The sequence below is a fragment of the Bos mutus genome, chromosome X (genome assembly GCF_027580195.1).
Source record: "Bos mutus isolate GX-2022 chromosome X, NWIPB_WYAK_1.1, whole genome shotgun sequence".
NCBI classification, from domain to species: domain Eukaryota; kingdom Metazoa; phylum Chordata; class Mammalia; order Artiodactyla; family Bovidae; genus Bos; species Bos mutus.
In genome coordinates this window covers 125,130,926-125,153,320 of record NC_091646.1, presented here as the reverse complement: position 1 = coordinate 125,153,320, position 22,395 = coordinate 125,130,926, and the positions used below count along the sequence as shown (strand labels likewise).

General features: G+C 41.4%; 1 pseudogene; it reads left to right on the top strand.

Annotated features, from left to right (window-relative positions):
- Window positions 1-14,042: 14,042 nt before the first annotated feature.
- Window positions 14,043-14,408, top strand: LOC102270053 (large ribosomal subunit protein eL31-like; annotated as a pseudogene).
- The last annotated feature ends 7,987 nt before the right edge of the window (window positions 14,409-22,395 follow it).

Here is a 22,395-nt window from a genome sequence, read left to right as displayed (position 1 = left end):
AACAATGAATGCATTCTAAATGTTTTTTTTTTCAATAACAGTTTTTTAAAGATATAATTCACATAACATACAACTCACTGTTTAAAGTGTACAATTAAAAATTCTTTATATTACAGTTGTGTAACTGTCACCACAATAAATATTAGACCATTTCATCACCCTAAAAAGAAACCCCATACCCATCAGCAATCAATTCCCATTTTCCCTCAAACCTTTCCCTTGCCCTGCTCCAGCCCTAGGCAACCAGTAATCTACTTTCTGTCCCTATATATTTCCCTATTCTGGACATTTCATATAAATGGAATTGTACAATATATAGTTTGTGGCCTTTTATGACTGATCTCTTTCACTTACTGTCGTGTTTTCTACAGTCATCCATGTTGTAACATCTATCAGTATCTGTTTTGTTTGGCAGCAAATTATGCTTAGAGACTAAGATTGTCTTTGCCAATAATCTATTTAACACAAGCTCAGTGCAGGAATTATAATAATTTCACAAGCCAATAGCATACAGGATAATTTCTCTTAATAAGCCAATAAAGAAATATCCCGAACCAATGAGAGATTAATCACACTACTATTGCAGGCAAAGGGGAGATGAAAACAAAGTCCAAATTTAGATGAGGTATACCCTTCTGTGACTTGGTTCTCAGGAGAGTTGGCTTAGCCAACCAAGCGCTGACATCCAGCTGCGGGCGCAAAAGTGCAAGTTCCTTATTTGTAGAGCACATTGCCAGGGAACACAGGCGCTGCTGTTGGCTGGCAAGATGATCTCTTTTTGGGGGCATTTATGGTTTTCACAACTGCCAGCAAAGAGTCATTTTGCCTGGGCAGGAGCTAATGCCCCAAGGTCTTTGGAGAGCTGTTTCGATCAACAGAATAGACTCGTCCAAACTGAACACTCTATAGTTGCTGGTCAAAACGCTCCTATTTAAAGCTTAAATAGACCCTACCCAGTGGCTCCTCCCCCAAGTTCAGTAGCTCAGTATCTAACCTACTGAGTGCTTATCGACAACCACACGTGATGACATCATCCTGACACAGCCTCCTCCGTGTAAACAACTTCACTCTTAGAACTAAAGCACTTCATTCTTAGATCAGAACAAATGGATTTGAAGTCATATCAGTTCAATACACAGAAATACCTCATTCCTTTTCGTGGTCAAATAGTATTTTATTGTATGAATATACAGGATTTTGTTTATCCATTCATCAGTTGATGGACATTTGGCTGTTTTCAATTTGGAGTTATTATGAATAATGCTGCTATGAACATTCATGTGCAAGTTTTTGTGTAGACATATGTTTTCATTTTTCTTGAGTATATACCAAAGAGTAGAATTGCTGAATCATATGGTAACTATATGAAACTTTTTGAGGAACTGTCAGACTGTTTTCCAAAATAGCTGCACCATTTTACATTCCTACCAGCAGCGTCTGAGGGTTCCAATTCTCCATATCCATACCACTACTTGTTATTTTCTCTTCTTTTTATTATAGCCATCCCCGTGGGTGTGAAATGGTATCTCACTGGGATTTTTATTTGCATTTCCTTGATGACTAATGGTGATGAGCTAATTTTCATGTGCTTGTCGGCTATTTGTGCATCCGGTCCCTATTTGTGCATCTGGTCCCATGACTTCATGGCAAATAGATGGGGAAACAATGGAAACAGTGAGAGACTTTATCTTGAGGGGCTCCAAAATCACTGCAGATGGTGACTGCAGCCGTGAAATTAAAAGACACTTGCTCCTTGGAAGAAAAGCTATGACCAACCTAGACAGCAACCTAAAAAGCAGAGACGTTACTTTGCCAACAAAGGTCCATCTAGTCAAAGCTATGGTTTTTCCAGTAGTCATGTATAGATGTGAGAGTTGGACTATAAAAAAAGCTGAGCACCGAAGAATTGATGCTTCTGAACTGTGATGTTGGAGAAGATTCTTGAGAGTCCCTTGGACAGCAAGGAGATCCAACCAGTCCATCCTAAAGGAAATTACTCCTGAATATTCATTGGAAGGACTGATGTTGAAGCTGAAACTCCAATACTCTGGCCACCTGATGCAAAGAAGTGAGTCACTGGAAAAGACCTTGATGCTGGGAAAGATTGAAGGTGGGAGGAGAGGGGAACGACAGGATGAGATGGTTGGATGGCATCACTGACTTGATGGACATGAGTTTGAGTAATCTCTGGGAGTTGGTGATGGACAGGGAAGCCTGGCGTGCTGTAGTCCATGGGGTCTCAAAGAGTTGGACACGACTGAGCAACTGAACTGAAGTGAATTTTAGAGAGATGTCTGGATCCTTTGTTTTTAAAGTGGTTTTATTATTATTATTATTATTGAGATGTAAGAGTTCTTTATATTTTCTAGGAACAAGTCCTTTATCTGTTTTATGATTTGCAAGTGAGGGGGAGCAGAATTTGCTACCCCTAAATATGCATCCTTGGCATATTGATTATTTTGAGCTGATTCTTTTGGAGAGGCTGCAGGTACAGAAAAAAATCTCTGAAAACAGAGTGGAAGTTGCCCTTTTGTTAGAGACATTTACATTTATAAGGAAAAATCTCCACTTGTAAGGGTGTCTCCATCTCTGTACCAGGAAGAAAAGAATGACTAAATTTCTAGAAACTCTTATCAATGGCGAAGGCATGAACTTATATCTGCTTGACAGACTTACCCTTGTTTACTGTGCATTTCCTAGTCACCTCCCCTTAACAGGCTTTCCCCAGTTCTACCCACAACATCTCCTTTTGTCTTTAGCTGGAGATGGTATTGAAGTTGGGGCTTGGGCCATTTCAGGGAGTTACTCAGTTCCCCTGGGTCTCTCACTTGTATACAGCAGGTGTACATGTTCTTAAACTTCTATTTTTTTTCTCCTGTTAATCTTTTTTTTTTTTTTTTTAAATTATGGTGTGGGTTGGGGATGAGTCTCAGACAAGAACCTAAAAATGTAGAGGGAAAATAATTTTTCCTCCCCTACACAAATATATTCTTTCAATCTGTAGTTTTCTTGTTATTTTCTTTATCTTTTAGTTTTTCATTGGAGGAAAATTGCTTTACAATGTGTTGGTTTCTGCCATACAGCAATGTGCTGCCGCTGCTGCTAAGTTGCTTCAGTCGTGTCCAACTCTGTGCGACCCCATAGACAGCAGCCCACCAGGCTCCCCTGTCCCTGGGATTCTCCAGGCAAGAACACTGGAGTGGGTTGCCATTTCCTTCTCCAATGCATGAAAGTGAAAAGTGAAAGTGAAGTCGCTCAGTTGTGTCCGACTCTTCACGACCCCGTGGACTGCACCCCACGGACTGTGCCTTCTCTACAGCAATGTGAATCAGCCATAATTAGACATATATTCCCTCTCTCTTGAGCCTCACTCCACTCTCCCTATCCCACCCCTCTAGGTCATCACAGAGCTCCAGGATGGGCTCCCTGTATTATATAGCAATTTCTCACCAGCTATCTATTTTACACATGGTAGTGTATATATGTGGAGAAGGCAATGGCACCCTACTCCAGTACTCTTGCCTGGAAAATCCCAAGGATGGAGGAGCCTGGTAGGCTGTGGTCCATGGGGTCGCTAAGAGTCAGGCATGACTGAGTGACTTCACTTTCACGCACTGGAGAAGGAAATGGCAACCCACTCCAGTGTTTTTGCCTGGAGAATCCCAGGGACGGGGGAGCCTGGTGGGCTGCTGTCTATGGGGTTGCACAGAGTCGGACACGACTGCAGCAACTTAGCAGCAGCAGCAGCAGCAGCAGTGTATATATGTCGATGCTACTTTCTCCATTCGTCCCACTCTCTCCTTCCCCTACTGTGTCAGCAAGTCCATTCTCTATATCTATGTCTCTATTCCTTCCCTGCAGATGGATTCATCAGTTCCATTTTTCTAGATTTCATTGTTGTTGTTCAGTCGCTCAGTGGTATCTGACTCTTTGCGACCTCATAGACTGCAGCACGCCAGGCTTCCCTGTCCTTCACCATCTCCTGGAGCATGCTCAAACTCATGTCCATTGAGTCGATGATGCCATGAAACCATCTCACCCTCTGTCTTCTCCTTCTCCTCCTGCCTTCAATCTTTCCCAGCATCAGGGTCTTTTCCAGTGAGTCGGCTCTTCAGATCAGGTGCAGATAGTATTGGAGCTTCAGCTTCAGCATCAACCCTTCCAATGAATGTTCAGGATTGATTTCCTTTAGGATTGACTGGTTTGATCTCCTTGCAGTCCAAAGGACTCTCAAGATTTCATATATATGGATTAATATACCATATTTGTTTTTCTCTTTGTGACTTACTTCACTCTGTAAAACAGGCTCTAGTTTCATCCACCTCACTAGAACTCACTCAAATGTGTTCATTTGTATGGCTGAGTAATATTCCATTGTGTATATGTACACATCTTCTTTATCCATTTATCTGTAGATGGACATCTAGATTGCTTCCATGTCCTGGGTATTGTAAATAGTGCTGCAATGAACATTGGAATATATGTGTCATTTTGAATTGTGGCTTTCTCAAAGTGGCTCAGAGGTTAAAGCATCTGCCTCCAATGCGAGGAAACCTGGGTTCGATCCCTGGGCTGCGAAGATCCCCTGGAGAAGGAAATGGCAACCCACTCCAGTATTCTTGCCTGAAGAATCCCATGGATGGAGGAGCTTGGTAGGCTACAGTCCACGGGGTCGCAAAGAGTCGGACATGACTGAGTGACTTCACTTTCATGGTAGATTTATTCCCAGATTTTTAAGGAATCTCCATACTGTTCTCCATAATGGCTGTATCAGTTTACATTCCCACAAACAGTGTAGTAGGTTTCCCTTTTCTCTGCATCCTCTCTAGCATTTATTGTTTCTACAATTTTTAATGATGGCCATTCTGACTGGTGTGAGGTGATACTCCTTGTATAGTTTTGATATGCATTTCTCTAATTAGTGATGCTGAACATCTTTTCATGTATTTATTAGCCATCCATATGTCTTCTTTGGAAAAAACATCTGTTTAGGTCTTCTGCCAATTTTCTGATTGGCCTGTTCATTTTTCTAATATTGAGCTATATGAGTTTTTTGTGTATTTTGGAGATTAATCCTTTGTTAGTTGTTTCATTTGCAATTACTTTTTCCCATTCTGAGGGTTGTCTTTTAATCTTGTTTATTGTTCTTGTTATTTTCTTAATGATGTCCTTTAAAGCACAACAGTTGTTAATTTTAATAAAGTATCATTCATCTATTTTTTATTTTGTTGTTTGTGCTTTTGGTATCATGTCTAAGAAATCATTACTTAATCCAAGGCCAGGAAGACATAGGCCTATATTTTTTCCAACAGTTTTACAGCTTTTGCTTTCATATTTCAGTCTTGAAGTTAACTTCAAAAGTTAACTCATTTTGAGTTAACTTTTGTATATGGTGTAGCAGTAATCCAACTTAATTCCTTTGTGTGTGGGTATCCAGTTGTCCCAGAACCATTTGTTGAAAAGACTCTTCTTGCTTTACAGAATTGTTTTGGCACCCTGGTTGAAAATCAATTGACTGTAAATGTGAAAGTTTATTTCTGGACTCTTAATTCTATTCCATTGATCTATATATGTGTCTGTCCTTATGCCAATACCACACTTTATCGATTAATGTAGTTTTGTATTAGGTTTTGAAGTTGGTAAGTTTAAGTCCACATTTGTTATTCTTTCTAAAGATTGTTTTGGCTATTCTGGGTCCTCAACATGTCCATATAAATTTTAGGAACAGCTTGTCAATGTCTGTAAAAACAGCCATCTTAGGCTTTGCATTTAATGTATAGGTCAAGTTGCAAACTATGGCTATCTTAACAATTTAATTCTTCTGATCCATGAACATGAATATCTGTTCATTTGGCTAGGTCTTTAATTTCTTTCAACAATGTCTTATAGTTTTCAGAATGTGCTAAGTCTCTTCAGTCATGTCTGACTCCTTGCAAACCTATGGACTATAGCCTGCTAGGCTCGTCTGTCCATGGTATTTCCCAGGCAAGAATACTGGAGTGGGTTGCTATTTCCTTTTCCAGGGGATCTTCCCAACCCAGGAATTGAGCCTATGTCTCTTAGGTCTCCTGCATTGATAGGCGGGTTCTTTACCATTAGCACCACCTGGGAGTTTTCAGAATATGTTTTCATTTCTTTCTTTAATTTCATTCCTGAGTGTTTTATTCTTTTTGATGCTACTGTAAATGATGATGTCCCCTTTTCACTTCTGATTTTATTAATTTGAGTCTTCTCTCTTTTTATCTTGGTCAATATAGCTAAAGATTGATTAATTTTGTTGATCTTATCACAGAACCAACTTTTGTTTCATTGATTCTATTGTTCTATTTTATTAATGTATGCTCTAATCTTTATTATTTCAATGTTTTCTTTTATAAGTGAAAATACTGTGGCTCTAAGAAGCAGAGAGAGTTGCCCTAAAAAATTAACATACATACATGTTATCCTTTCTTTTACATGTAAGTCTTAAGCTTCAGAAGTATAAAATGAATCAAGTATCAAGACTTAAGATGCACAGTATAGGGTTTTCATATATCCCTGTTCACCGTAATAATCAATCTTCCATGTATGAAGGTGCTAGAGAGTGGCTAGCTGATCACTAAAACTAGATCTTCTTCCTCCTGAACACCTAGGTGAACTGCATTTCCCAGCCTCCCTGCAGTATATGCCATATAGCTGAGCTCTAGCTTGACCAATAAAATGCAAGCAAAAGTGAAGTGCACCATCCAGACCTGGCTCATAAAACTACTTATTCATGGACTTCTCTGGTGGTCAAGTGGTTAAGAATCGTCCTGCCAATTCAGAGGACACAGGTTCGATTCCTGGTCTGGGAAGATCCCACATGCCTCAGAGCGACTAAGCCCACGTTCTGCAACAAGAGAAACCACCGAAACAAGAAGTCTGTGTGCCATGACGAAGAGTAGTCCCGGCTCACTGCAGCTAGAGAAAGCCTGCTCAGCAGCAAAGACCCAGCATAGCCAAAAGTAAATAAATAAATATTTAAAAAACAACTACTCATTCACAGTCCTCCCTGTCTTCCCCCCACCTGCTGGCTGGATGTTGGCCCTCTGGGCCATTTTGAACATCATAGACTGCAGTTGGTAGAGCCTCTCTTAGTGGCTGTGTCTACCCTATTCATTCACACTCAAGAGTAGTGTAACCAAGTTTATTTGTAATTTTTTTTTTTATTTGTGATTTTTGTTATAAAGAAGAAAGAATTGAAACTTTGCAGAATTCAACCCTGAGATGACTGTAAACCTTGTAGATAACAAAGTTTTCCCACTTGGATATTCTGTAACCTCTGTATGCCTGAATCTTTAGAATTTGCGTGGTGATTTAGGTGGTATAAAGGGCTGTCATATATTATCTCATTTAATCCTAAAAACAGCCTTAGAATGGAATGTCATGAGAGTAGAGAATATGTGTATCTTGGCCCCTTCCTCAGCTTTAGCACCTCCCACAGTATCTGGCACATAATAGATACTCAATAAATACTTGCTGAATGAATGGATAGGAAAGCTTGATTAGTTTGAGGGTATGGAGAGAAAGACAAGAACCTATAAGCCAATTTAAACTGTGATTCTTATGTCTAGAGCAATATTAATGTACAGTATTAGCATCTGGCACATAGTGGACATGAAATAATATATATTATTTATATATACCTATAATGTATATATGGAGAAGGCAATGGCACCCCACTCCAGTACTCTTGCCTGGAAAATCCCATGGACGGAGGAGCCTGGTGGGCTGCAGTCCATGGGGTCGAGAAGAATCAGACACGACTGAGCGACTTCACTTTCACTTTTCACTTTTCACTTTCATGCATTGGAGAAGGAAATGGCAACCCACTCCAGTGTTCTTGCCTGGAGAATCCCAAGGATGGGGGAGCCTGGTGGGCTGCCATCTATGGGGTCGCACAGAGTCGGACATGATTGAAGCGACTTAGCAGCAGCAGCAGCATAATGTATATATACTATACATATCATATATGCTATTATTATCTACTTTGAGTGTGTGCTAAGTCACTTCAGTCATGTCTGGTTCTTTGTGACACCATGGACTGTAGCCCAACAGGTTCCTCTGTCCATGGGATTTTCCAGGCAAGAATACTGGAGTGGGTTGTCATGCCCTTCTCTGGGGGATCTTCCCGACCTAGGAATCAAACCCAGGTCTCCAGCATTGTAAGTGGATTTTTTACCACTAGCACCACCTGGGAAGGCCATTATATACTTTAATATAGCATAATTTTACTAATTAATTTACATATATATGTACAATTGGTATTAGAATAACTTTAGAACTTGATCATCTAGCCAGAGTAAACTTGACAAATAGAATCCAGTAAGAGGCATTCAAGTGTTTCAGCCCTTTGAGATAGGATAAAATTTCATAACAGTGAAATAAAGCACTCTGGATTGAAAGTTTTTTTTTTTTATTGACTCTTATCAGATGAAAAAGATAAAAGAAGTTACAAAAGTAAATAAGCCTTGACTTGAACTTACTCAGGGGATTCTGAGAGCAAAACTGACCTCATTTATGGAATCTGAACTTGGAGTTTTCTGCTGGGATAGCCATTATGAAAAAACGTGGGGAGGGGAGTAGGCACAGTAAAGCAGTTTAGTTGTAATAAAGATCGTTATGAATGTGTGTAGCTCCAGACTTCACATTCTGACCAAATCTCAGTCAGCTGAGAAGATAACTCCAAATTTCACTTGGTGTGTGACCCCAAATTGCTTGCAATGACACCATTGTCTCCTTAAACGGTACCTTTAACCCAGGGTTTCTCCACCTTGGCACCACTGGTATTTTGGACTGGATAATTCTCTGTTGTGGGGAACTGTCCTTTGCATTGTAGGGTGTGTAGCAACATCCCTGATCTCTATCCACTAGATGCCAGCAGAACTTCTTCCCCACTCAGATTATGACAACAAAAATGTCCCTGGACATTGGCAAATGTGCCCTGTGAGGCAAAATTACCCTCGCTTGAGAATGTTTTGTTGAGGTTGTTGTGTGTGCTCAGTTGCGCCAAACTCTTTGAGATCTTGTGGGCTGTAGGACACTGGGGTCCTCTGTCTATGGAATTCTCCAGGCAAAAATACTGGAGTCAGTTGCCATGCCCTCCTCCAGGGGATCTTCCTGACCGGGGATGGAACCTACGTCCCTTGCATCTCGTGCATTAGCTGGTGGATTCTTTACCAACTGTGCCACCAGGGAAGCCCTTTGAGAACCTCTGCTTTCACCCTATGAAGATTTACAGTTAAGTATAGAGCTAGAGAAATAAATCAGACCTACAGTATAAATATTTTTGTCTTATATGTGGGAATTCTTTGTGTATATCTACTTGCAATGTTTAAGATAATTTTGAGTATTTAATTGTCTAACAAATTGGCCTTATGTTTCTAACTTAAAATGTGAACATGACTAATTGATTTAGGCTAGTGATGACTGGTTTACCAAGTTTGCAAACCGTATTAGGACATTTGAAAGAACTTATTTAGAAGATTAATTTATTAGATTTATTAGAATCAGCTACAATCTTGAGGTTCTTTGTTAAGAAACCACTGATATTTTTAAACAGAAAATAAAACCTATTAAATGTATAAACTTGGCTTAAAATTTTTTAAAAGAACTTAATTAATTGGCAAAGGCCCTGTAAAATTACTGATAAAATACAATTACATTTATAAAGAAACAAAAAGATTTGTAAGTTGATCTTAAAAGCTAAAGAAAGATCTTAGTTTTTGTTTTAAAATTTGCTAATTTAATTTAAATCAAATTTTATTTCCATGAACCAAATTAGACTCTGAATAATATTTTCTGTTTGTGAAAGCCATCCTTGAGGATACAAAAGAACTTCACATTGACAATAAGGAGTTAGTTGCCTCATAAGGGGTGTGACTGATGGTTTTACACTTGGTCCCTGGGGGCTCTGAGGAACAGTCTTACACCCTCTTTTTTCACAGAATCACTTTCTGGAATGATGAATAAAATGTATGACTAAAAATGAGAAAATCAAGGGGGATAATGTAGGGAAAAGTATTCCCTCCAAATGAGGGAAAATGGAAGACATTAATATTTGGGAGTTTTTAAAATTTCTTTTGAGGGGAAAAATATTCAGGATAAGTTGTCAATACTCTCCTAAATCAATTTTTTTAAATATGGAGTAAGAAGATATTGTATAAAAGTGTCTAAAACAGTATTTCTTAAATTTTTATGTCCATACAAATCACTTGGGGATCTTGTGAAACTACCATTTCTTGGACTTCCCAGTGGCCCACTGGTCAAGATTTCACCTTCCAATGCCGGGGATGTTGGTTTGAGCCCTGGTCTGGGAGCTAAGATCCCATATGTCTCATGGCCAAACAAAACAAAACATAAAACAGAAATAGTATTGTAAAAATTTCAATAAAGACTTTAAAAATGGTCCACATTAAAAAAAAGAAAATACCAGTTCTGTTTTGGAAAGGGATGGCATGATACTTTTTTGGCAGCTCCACCCAGCTTGTGGCATCTTAATTCCCCAACCAGTGATGAAACTTGTGCCCACTGCAGTGGAAGTGCGAAGTCTTAACCACTGGACAGCCAGGGAAGTCCCAAAATTGCTTGTTTTATGAAAAAAAAAAGATATAAAATAAAAACAAAAAGCACCACAAATTCTGATGAAGTAGGCCTGGAGTGTGTCCTGAGACTCTGCATTTCTAGCTAGCCCCCAGGTGATAGGTGCCACTACTGGTCGTAGGACCACACTTGAAGTAGCAAGAAAATGAGAGGATCAGGCTTAACAATTCTGTTCTCTAAAGACAAGAAATATCCTTAACTTTCATAAGCAGATACCAAAAAAAAATCTGCCTTTGTAAGGGAGGGAAATGGAGTGATTAGGGTTGTAGCTGGTGGTCTTTGCTTCCTTATTCACATAGGTGCCAATCAAGGCTCCCACCCTCAGAGACATGGGTATCAACAGCCAATATCAACTGAAATATGTTGAACCAAGATTACAAGCAGCAGCATTCTTAGATCTTTATGCTTCAGCCAAGGTCTTTGAGTGTTCTGAAATAGAACAGAAGGCTTATGTCAGGAAGGAAAGCATAGATTTTCTTTTCCTCCCACAGAACATCAAGGTCTTTGTATCTGTGTCTGAGTTCTCTCTTGATTGAGCCTGAAGAATATGGAAGAAATGGGTCTGTGTCAGAAAATTCATGGTCACTAAAATATTTAACAATCTTCTAGGCAAAAACCAGTAAGTAAAAATAAATGTTAGAAGAATCAGAAAATAGTCTTATAAAATGAGACTGATTTGGTGAAGTCTCAGGTGGCCAATGCTATATTCAATGAGCTTGGGGTTTAGGGTTGTGTTGATTTATGAATTTGTTTGGTAATATGGTAAACTGTAAGTCCAGAAAACATGGAATTTTTTTTTTAATCACGATGTCATTGGGTTCTCTGGTTGTGGAATTTCACTTTTCCCGGATTAAAGTCTCTTCTTTTAAATTTTAAAAAATTTAAAAAAAGTTAAACTAATGATTTTTTTGTTCTCTGAATAAACTCTGCATTAAAATAGAATATACCAAGCATGATAGTTTTAAAGACCAGTCCTAATTTTGTGACATTTTTATTTTTCTAAACTGAGAAAGAACTATATGGCTGTCAAGGGCACTGAAGATAGGCAATGGAGAAATATTTTCAATTTAATTTACAAAAATATAATCCCAAACTTCGTTATTGGGTTTTCTCCACTTATAATTAAAACATTTGTATTTTACATCATTAATAATGAGTAACTTTGGGAATAAATGTTTATTTTGGTTAAAAAATGGTACAAAGACTAAAATATTAATGAGAGGGTCCAGAAAAAATTTGAGAGGCAGGGATAGAAATAGAATAATTTATCTTGAGAATTATCAGTATAAATATTAGTAACGACCAACACTGAACCTTTACTGTGTGCTGGATAGTCTACTAAATCCTCGATGCCAGTGCTTCTCAAATTGTAGCATGAATAAGAATCATTTGGTGCTCAGTCACTCAGTCATTTCTGACTCTTTGAGACCCCATGTAGCCCGCCAGGCTCCCCTGTGCATGAGATTTCCTAAGCAAGAATACTGGAGTGGGTCTGTTACCGTGTCCAAGCTCGCTCTGCTTCCCACACGATAGGCCAATCAATCTGGGAGACGAGGTCTTGAGGCAAGGAAGAGACTTTAATCCGGGAGCCGGCTGACCAAGAAGATGGCAGGCTAGCACCTCAAAATAACCATCTTACTGGGGTCTGGATGCCAGGTACTTTTATAGATCAGAGAGAAAGAAGCAATGAGGAACTAAAGTCAAATGGTAGAACAGAGAGGGAGATGCAGTGGGGAAGTGAAGTGAAGGGTCTTCAGTATTGCAGAACATCTCCAAGGGAATGGCCAGCCTTCAGAAGGGGTATGTTAATCTCTTCTATTCACAGGTGGGCAGGGACAAATTCTCTCTCCATGAGCAGAATGAAGGCACTTTAGTTTACAGTCAAGTAGAGGGGCAGGGTCCAGGTAAGCCATTGAGTATGAGTATAATAACAAAAGCAAGTCAAAGAAACAGTTTCCAGCATGGAGTCAGAATTGGCTTCCTCCCTGCCACAGGTTGCCATTTCCTACTCCAGGGAATCTTCCCGACCCTGGGATTGAACCCTCCTCTCTTGCTTAAAGGCAGATCCTTTACCACTGGGGCACCTGAGAAGCCTATAAGAATCATGTAGAATCATTTGGGGATCTTTAAAATGCAGATTTTGTTTCAGTTGGTCTGGGGGTGGGAAACCTGAGATTTTGCACTTCTAAGAAGCACCCAAGTAATGCAGAAACCACTGGTTAGGTTTGTGAACTAAACTTTGGATAGCAAAATGTTGGTTGGATCCTGTCATTGAATTCTCATGATAACTCAGTGTACTACTAATGTCTCCATTTTGCAAATAGAGAAACTGAGTCCTAGGGAGATTAAGTGATTTGCCCAAATAGTGAGGTCGGCATTCTGACTCTAACTCTACATTTTAAAATTAGAATCATCTAGCCAGTAGTTCTCAGCTCTGGCTGTATATTCGCTCGCTCAGTCAGTCGCTCATCGTGTCCAACTCTTTGCGATCCCGTGGACTGCAGCATGCCAGGCTTCCCTGTCCTTCACCATCTCCCAGAGCTTGCTCAAACTCATTTTATTTTATTAAAATAAATTTTTTTAAATAAAATAAAATATTAAAAAAATTTGGCCCCATCGCATGTGGGGTCCTAGTTCTCCAAGCGGGGATAGAACCTGCACCCCTTTCATTGGGCCGGCAGAGTCTTAACCACTGGACTGCCAGGGAAGTCCCCTAAAGAGCTTTAAAAATATTGGTGGCTCCACCACTTAAATCAGATTCTCTAAGGATGGTGCTAAGCGTCAGTATTTATTTCAAGCTCCTGGGTGATTGTAATGGGCAGTCAAGTCTGAGTAGCTTTGATCTGGATCAACCCCCTTCTTTTAGAAATAAGGAAATTGAGCCTCCCTCCCCCCAAAGGAGTCAGTGTTTGTAACAAAGAAACCAAGACCCCTGATTCAGTCAATATCCTGAAAGGAAGCCACTCTAATACAGGCTGGGGTTGGGAGGGGGAGATGTTTATCTTTGTTGAAAAAAAACACCTTAATTTAAACTTTATTAAACTTTCAAGTAACAAAAGCCTACAGGGTACTCACTCTAAGACACTAAAGATAATCTAAATTAAAGTAATTTACTTTATTTTGAGGAAAAAGTGTACTTGACTGTGTTTCCAGAGACAAAGCAGGATCAGAATAAGCCTCAAAAAGCCAAAAGAATGTAAGGGTTAGTGGATATGATGGGTCTTAGCATAATTCCTCTAGTTTCTGCTTGGAAGAAACTTTAACAAAGAAAAAAACAACAAACTGTACTTTGGCTAGGTAAAATCATGTGAATATCTCAATAAATTTCACACCTATCCTCAGTGTGCATAAGATCACCAATTTTGAAGATTTCTAGGTTCACTAAGGAAAGATTACACTCTTTCCAACCCACGCCCCGCAGAATGGCTCCCACAAAGAAGGGCAGCAAGAAGGGCCTGTCTGCCATTGACAAGGTGGTAAACAGAGAATAAACTATCAACGTTCACAAACGCATCCATGGAGTGAGTTCAAGAAGCGTGCCCCTTAGGCACTCAAAGAAATCCAGAAATTTGTCATCAAGAAGATGGGAGCCCCAGGTGTACACCAGGCTCAGTAAAGCCATCTGGGCCAAAAGAATAAGGAATGTCCCATACCATATCCATGTGCAGTTGTCCAGAAAACCTAAAGAAGGTGAAGATTCACCAAACAAGCTCTACACATTGGTTACCTATGTACCTGTTGCCACTTTCAAAAATCTACAGACAGTTAATGTGGATGAGAACTGCTGATTCTCCAATAAAGTTATAGACCCTCCAAAAAAAAAAAAAGTTTACACTATTCATGAAATGATTCATCCACTCATTCAACAAATTTTTGTTAAGCACCTGTTATGTACCAGACACTAGATCCTGAAAATATAGCAGTGAACAGGATAAAGAGGTTACAATCTGAGAAGGGTCCTGCCCATTGTAATGCTCTAGCCTTCACTTCAAGTGGAGGCATGTGACTTAGGCTTAACCAATCATAATACTCTATTCCCCTCACCATGTGATGGTCCAAGCTGGGCCAGTGAGAATCTGTCCCTGAGATTATTGTACACAGAACCAGGAGGCAGCAGTTATATTTCTTCTCCGGGATTGCTGTCTGGGCTAACAGAAGCTAGATTGTCTACACCCCTGTCTCATGCAACTTAGCATGAAGAAGCCCTGTGAGAAGGGAGTGGATTGGGACCAATTGCTGAGACAGAGATCTGATGATATAACTTGAATTCCTGTATCCAGAATTCATTCCACGTCTGTCCTTCCCAGATGTGTGCACTGATAGATTCCCTTCCTTACTTAACTCGGTTTTAGTCAAGTTTCTGTCACACACCCAAGAGAGCTCCGACTCAGACTTACAGACTTATTGAATGAACAAGCAACAGGAACCTCTGAGTTCTTCTAGTACAGGGGCTCTCAAGTGTGATTCCTATACCAGCAGCCTTGGCCTCACCTGGGAACTTGTTAGAGATACCAACCCTGGAATCCTATCCTAAACTTGCTGAATCAGTAAGTCTGGAGAAAGCACCCAGCCATCAGTTTTAACAAGCCCTCTGGATGATGTCAATCCACACTAAAGTTTGAGAAACTGTTTTAATATAGCTCTTTCCATGTATGTGGAACTAGAAACCCAGAAAAGTTTGGTGACTTGCTAAAGTTCACAAAACTAGTTAGAAGGTGCTTTAGATCCTCTCAGTAATTTGGGGGCTGTGGGCTTTGAGAAAGGAGGGCCACTTGGAGTTTTGAGGGAAGTAACACATGGATTGGCAAATAGAAGGGGAAAAAATATTTTGGGTCAAATAATACAGTATGGTTGGAAACACTTGCTGTGTGTTTCCACAGGAGTTTAGAGAATATTTTATTCATCTTGGCTCCCCAGCTGAGCCAACAACAATGTGTTAAAGCTCCATAGCCAGTGGCAGGGATCCAGGAGAGTCCTTTTTATGTGCCAGCAAAGAGGAATTTCTTAGAAAAGCTACAGAAATTACACTACTATCACATTTCGCTTGGTGGAGTGAAGGAATAAAGAGGATGAAACAAAAAGCAGGGGATTTCAGTTATTCCTAACAGTCCCACCTCTCTGCTTGGGAGAAAGGGATTTTATTGTTGTTCTTGCCAGGGCAGAAGTTCCCCGGAGGGAAACTGGGCACCTAACCTGGTGACTTGGAGAATAACTTGCGTTTTTTGAACTTTTATTTTCAGGTGGAAGAAGAGAGCAGCAGTGTTCCAGAGTGTCCCTGGAAACTCTATTTAGGAGCCTGTTTTCCGATGATTTGCCCAGCCTGCCCTGGGGACGTGGTCCATCCAGAGGCAAACCGAAGAGAAGAAAAGCCCTGGCACCAACATTTATGAAGCTTTCATTAGTTTGTCCTTCTCCTCCTCTTGAGTGTACAGATAGGAGGGAGCAGAGCAAAGGGTCAAGGGAAGTTTCCAGCACTACAGGTTTTACAGAGTATAAGTTTTTAAGAGGCCATGTACACTTTTCCTTTAGTGTATCTACTCAGGTAAGGCCAATGCCCTCCAGGAAGTTACCTGATAGAAAAACAAAAGCATCACCTTCTCTTATATGAATATATGATTCACACAGTCATTCACTCATCAAATACTTATTAACTATCAACTAAGTGGCAGGGACATTGGAAAAGGAAATGGCAACCCACTCCAGTGTTCTTGCCTGGAGAATCCCAGGGACAGGGGAGCCTGGTGGGCTGCCGTCTATGGGATCACACAGAGTCGGACACGACTGAAGCGACTTAGCAGCAGCAGCAGCAGCAGGTGGCAGGGACAGGTCTAGCTAGGCACTGGGGACACAGCAGTAACAAAAATAGTGAAAACAACAACAAAAACAACTTTGCCCTTATGGGATGTATGAAACTTAGTTTCTATTGTTTTGGGGAGGTAGATAGTAAACAAAACAAGCAAGTAACATAAGTTGGAAGGAGTGCTGTGGGCTGGTCTGAGGAGCCAGTGGGACCAGTCACAACAGAAGTACATGGGCGTCTGTCAGAACACTACTGCAGCATGTAGCTATGAGGGAGTGAAGGCCTGAACCAGGGAAAAGAGGGCATAGTGCCTGTGCCTTCAGAGTGGGGTTTAAGAACCAAGAGCAGCCTCTCAGGTCTCACTCCACACATACTGAAACAGAATCTTCATTTTAGGAAAATCTGTAAGTGAGGCACATTAAAGTTTGAGGAGCATTGGTTTGGCAGACACCAGCTGATTGTCTACCTTCAACCCATTCCTCTCTTCTAGTCTTTTTCAGGCATTCATGCTTCCCCCAAGCAGCTCATATGACTCAGGGTACATTGATCCCATCCCCAGCTGCAGAGTCAGTCTGATGAGTCTATCCAGTGGTGCTCTTAAGTGTGGTTCTCAGGCTAACAATATCAGCATCACTTGGGAGCTTGTTAGAAATGTACAATCAGAAAAGGAAATTCTCAAGACCCCTGCCCTCCACCTCCCCAAGACTACTGAATCAGAAACTCAGGGGTTGGGAGCCGTGCAGTTTGTATTTTAATAAGCCTGTCTGCTGATTGTGATGCAGGCTTATGTCTGAGAACTACCTGTCCTCACTAGTCATGTTAATCATTTTCCTTGATAGTTACTGGGTCCTGAATCCAGGCTTAAGCCAATCAGTGTCTGGTATTCCCCTGGTAGCTGAACTTGTCCAGTCATGTGACTGAATTTGGCCCAAATCAGACTGAAGAGAAGGCTATTGAAGCCATAGTTGAAGGAAGATTTTTCCTTCCCTAACCCTGCTTCCAGGACCCTGCTCCTTCCCTTATTCCTTTGGATACACAAGTGAGGTTGCCTTCTTTGCAGGTGATTGCCAACACACAACCATGAGGGAAACTAGGCTGAGGACAGAACTGAAACGGTAATAGTGAAAAGGAGCCAGAACCCTCGCACTGTGCCTATTCCCAGAAATAACACATTTTCTTATGATTTAAGCTAGTTGGATTTGTGGTTTCTTGTACTTATAGCCAAAAATGTCATAACTACAAAGAAGTTATGAGACCAAGGAAGTATGGGGCCAGTGGGCATACCAAAAATATGATGAAGGATGTATTTAGTTAACAGGCATGTTTTTCCACCAAGTTCTCAAACACTAGACCCAGCTAGAATGACTTACAACTCAGGAAAAGCAACTTAGGACAAATAAAATGGAACATGACTTCATGCAATGGGTCCCCACGTGGTGAACTGACAAAAAATACACAAATAATCTTTTTTAAAAGAGAGGGGGACTTAAGACATCTTAGGTGAAATGAAAAAAGTGGAGTAATACACAAGGTGAGCCTGGAATATATTGTTTCCAGAAAGTAAAAAAGTTCTTGAAAAAAAAAAAAAAATGGGACACAGGAACCAACCTGAAAGAGCTCTCAATAACTGAAGCCAAGACAATTTGATAACAAAGTAAATAATGATAGCTTTGAATTATAAAGCAAAGACTAATAATTACCTGTGAGCCCATACTGATATAAATAAGTAATTGAATAAAGAAATGGGAGAGAAGATACAACTCTTACCTATAAAAGAGTTCCAATGAATTAATGTAGATGGAACGAATGAGAGAAATGAAAAACACAGAACACCACAGTTATCATTGTTGCAAGTGTGATCAGCTGCTAAAGTGAACGGAAGAAAGTTTGAGGAGAAGCAGGGTATTTGTTTTACTCTCAAAGGATCTTCCCCAAGGGAGAAAATGAACGTACAAGACAAACAAGGGTGCCCTAGGGCTATGTCTGTCCAGAGTTTTCCCCTGAAATATGCTCTGTGGTTTCAGAGACAGGTAAACTGAGAGATTTGTTTAAAACTGCATGTCCAGGACTTCATGGGTTCCTCTAAGAAATAAGAAGGGCCATTGCTGTTTAGAAACCTTCAGTTGGGACTGAGCTGGGTGTGGCCTGGCTCAGTGTTGTCCCCTGTGTCCTACTGAAGAACCCGATGGGCTTATCTTCCTCATGACTCCCCATCTCTACCCCAACCCCAAGGCCCTGGGATTGCTCCCTTCGGGAAATGTGGTGGTGAGTTGCACAAGCTAATGCCAGTGGGCAGATCTACTGGGATGCGTTTAGTTTTCTATGGATTCTCTGGTTGGTTTTCTGTGTTGGCACGGGCCCATGCTCAGTCCCTCCCAAATTGGAACACATTCTCTGAAAGGGCTGGATTCATCATCCACATCTTGGTGGAGGTCAAAGTCTGGTTTCATTTTTCATTCAACTGCTATTTGTAACTTTCACTGAACAGAATGACACCATGTCCAACTGTCTTCCTTCAGTATTTAAATGAGAGAGTTTTTTGCCTCCCATGAGAGTGTATGATTTCCTTGTCTCTTGCATTGTGCAACAGGCTCACCACCATTACAACTAGAGCCATGTTATGGAGAAAAAATTTTGCTGTATCACACAGTGACCTCACTCACACCAGCAGTGACTGGTTTCTCACCTAAATCCACCAAAGCCTGCACCACAAAGGATGAGATCACATCACCAGAGACTTCTCTGGTCTGAAGGTGAGTGCCTGGAGGGCTGCGATCACCTCTTGCTCATCTTCATCTGCCCAGAGTCCGGTACATAGTAGGTGGGATAGTCATCAGTGCATGAAGTATGATGACATACCTCCCCACTTCCTAGGTCCTTGTAGGGCTGCATTTCCCAGCTCTCTGTGCCTGGGCGATACTATAGGAATGGTGCCAGTTGGTGAGTTGGGAGGAGAAGTGCTGCAGATCACTTCTGGGCTGGAGCATTGAAATGCTTGTGGTCTAGAACTTTCTTTTCCTTCTAACTCAGCAATCTGCCTTGTTTGAGAAGGTGGTTACTCAGTCAGCCTGGATCCCTGAGTGACTGCAGGAAGTAGAGCTCCTTGTTCCAACCTTTAATGACAATGTAGTGTAAGACATAAACCTTTGTTCCATTGTGCATGCTGTCTGCTAAGTCACCTCAGTCATGTCCAGCTCTTTGAGATGCTATGGACCGTAGCCCACCAGGCTCCTCCATCCATGGGATTCTCTAGGCAAGAATACTGGAGTGGGTTGCCATGTCCCCCTCCAGGGGATCTTCTGGACCCAGGGATCTTATGTCTTCTGCATTGGCAAGCAGGTTCTTTACCACTAGCGCCACCTGGGCCATAGAGACTTTGAGAATGGTTAGGCAATGGCAACCCACTCCAGTACTCTTGCTTGGAAAATCCCATGGACGGAGGAGCCTGGTAGGCTGCAGTCCATGGGGTTGCGATGAGTTGGACATGACTGAGCGACTTCACTTTTACTTTTCACTTTCATGCATTGGAGAAGGAAATGGCAACCCACTCCAGTGTTCTTGCCTGGAGAATCCCAGGGACAGGGGAGCCTGGTGGGCTGCCATCTATGGAGTCGCACAGAGTCGGACATGACTGAAGTAACTTAGCACTGCAGCATCCCTCAGCTGGTAAAGAATCTGATTGCAATGCAGGAGGCCTGGATTTGATCCCTGGCTTGGGAAGGTCCACTAGAGAAGGGAACTGCTACCCACTCCAGTATTCTGGCCTGGAGAATTCCATGGACTGTATAGTCCACGAGGTCGCAAAGAGTCAGACATGACTGAGCAACTTTAACTTAATCACATACTGCAGCATCACCTAGGCTATCCTCACCGATACTGTAGGCATTAAAAATAAAATAAAATGTTTGTTGTAGGAATGAATGACTCAAACCAGAAGAGACTTCTGAGCAGTGGTAGCTCCAGAATTTCTAGGGAAATTCAGAACTTGGTAAGCTGATTACAATTTTGTGTGAAGTGGGAACCATGTTGACTAGGGGATTTTTATTTGTGTCAGATCAGATCAGATCAGATCAGTCACTCAGTCGTGTCCGACTCTTTGCGACCCCATGAATCGCAGCACGCCAGGCCGCCCTGTCCATCACCAACTCCCGGAGTTCACTCAGACTCACGTCTATCGAGTCAGTGATGCCATCCAGCCATCTCATCCTCTGTCGTCCCCTTCTCCTCCTGCCCCCGATCCTTTCCAGCATCAGAGTCTTTTCCAATGAGTCAACTCTTCGCATGAGGTGGCCAAAGTACTGGAGTTTCAGCTTTAGCATCATTCCTTCCAAAGAAATCCCAGGGTTTAAAATCTCCTTCAGAAAAAATAAAATAAAATAAAATAAAATCTCCTTCAGAATGGACTGGTTGGATCTCCTTGCAGTCCAAGGGACTTTCAAGAGTCTTCTCCAACACCACAGTTCAAAAGCATCAATTCTTCGGCGCTCAGCCTTTATTTATATAGTACATTCTTTTTGTTAGATGCCTTTTATTTGGAGTGTTGGAATGTTGGTGTAGATTGTGGAGGCCTAAAACACCCCACGCCAACTCTTAGCACTACCACTAGAGCTTAGATTGATCTTGTCACCCCTTATGTATATTTTATAAATGGGGAAACTGCAGTCTAAGTGACTGCACCAGTTAGTTTGTGGCAAAACTGGTAGGCCCCACATCCTTCATTTCCTGATTGTCAGATAAACATTTCCTGATTGTCTATCTGATGCATTTGCCATCTCAACAGTCCACCTTTTATATTCAGACGTTAAGATTACAGGAACTGGAGAATAACACTGCCTGATTCCACTCCTGGCTCTACCACATCATAGATGGGCATCTTAGGAGAAGCTACTTAATCTCTGCATGCCTCAGTTTCCTCAGGTGCAACCCACAGTGGGTTGGCATGAGGGTTTAGTAACAAAGTACAAAGTATGTAAAAACTGAATAAGTATGTTCATCAGCCTAGTTCCTCTTCCCACTGTTGTGACTTGCACTCATGTTCTTGTTGTGCTCATTTCCCCTGGAAAATAATGAATCTGTTTGAGGCCACTGTGTGGTATATCTTTAGACTATTTGGCCACAGGTAAAGTTGCATTTCAAGTTCTGAGGAAAGAGCTGGGCCCTGAGCACAGGCGAGCTGCCCTCCTCTGCCACCTCCCTTTGCTGCCTACACGGGGCCCACCAGTGGGAGGGAGCAACAAGACGAGGACTTATGCCTTCCCCGCAAGGTCGCTGCCATGTTTCCTGAGCAACTGAGGTCTGGGAATCAAACTGTATCACTGGGGAATTCCCTGGCAGTCCAGTGGTTGAGACTTCACCTTCCAATACAGAGGGTATGGGTTCTATCTCTGGTAGGGAGCTAGGATCCCACATGCCTTGAGGCCAAAAACCAAAAGAACAAGAGAAATGGAATATTTCCTGCCACATCGGTGAACAAAGGATGTCATAGTCATCAGCAATTCCAGCCACCAGGGAAGGTGAGCTGGTGAGCCCTGAGGGAACTCAGGAAGGAAAAGAATACCTGCCATCTAGGAGCCATCAAACTGCAGTCGCTCCCTAAGATGAGCCCTGAGGAAACTCAGGATGTGAAGAAAAAAACAAAACAGGAAACTGGCCCCAGATAGCTGAGGTGCTGCTGCTGCTAAGAATTTCAAGCAACTTTTACTATGAGCTCTACATATTTTAACTTTTTATTGAAGTAAAAGATACATAGAGAAAAGTACACATATCATAGGTGAACAGCACAATGAATTTTCACAAACTTAACAGATCGTGTAAGTGGCACCCAGATCGAGAAACATTGCCTGTACCCCATAAATCCTCCGTATCATCCTTGTAACTCCTTCCAGTCATCAACTCCCCAGTGACCACCATCCTGACTTCTAACTTCATAGATTGTCTTTGCTTGTTGTATACTTTGTATAAACGGAACCACATAG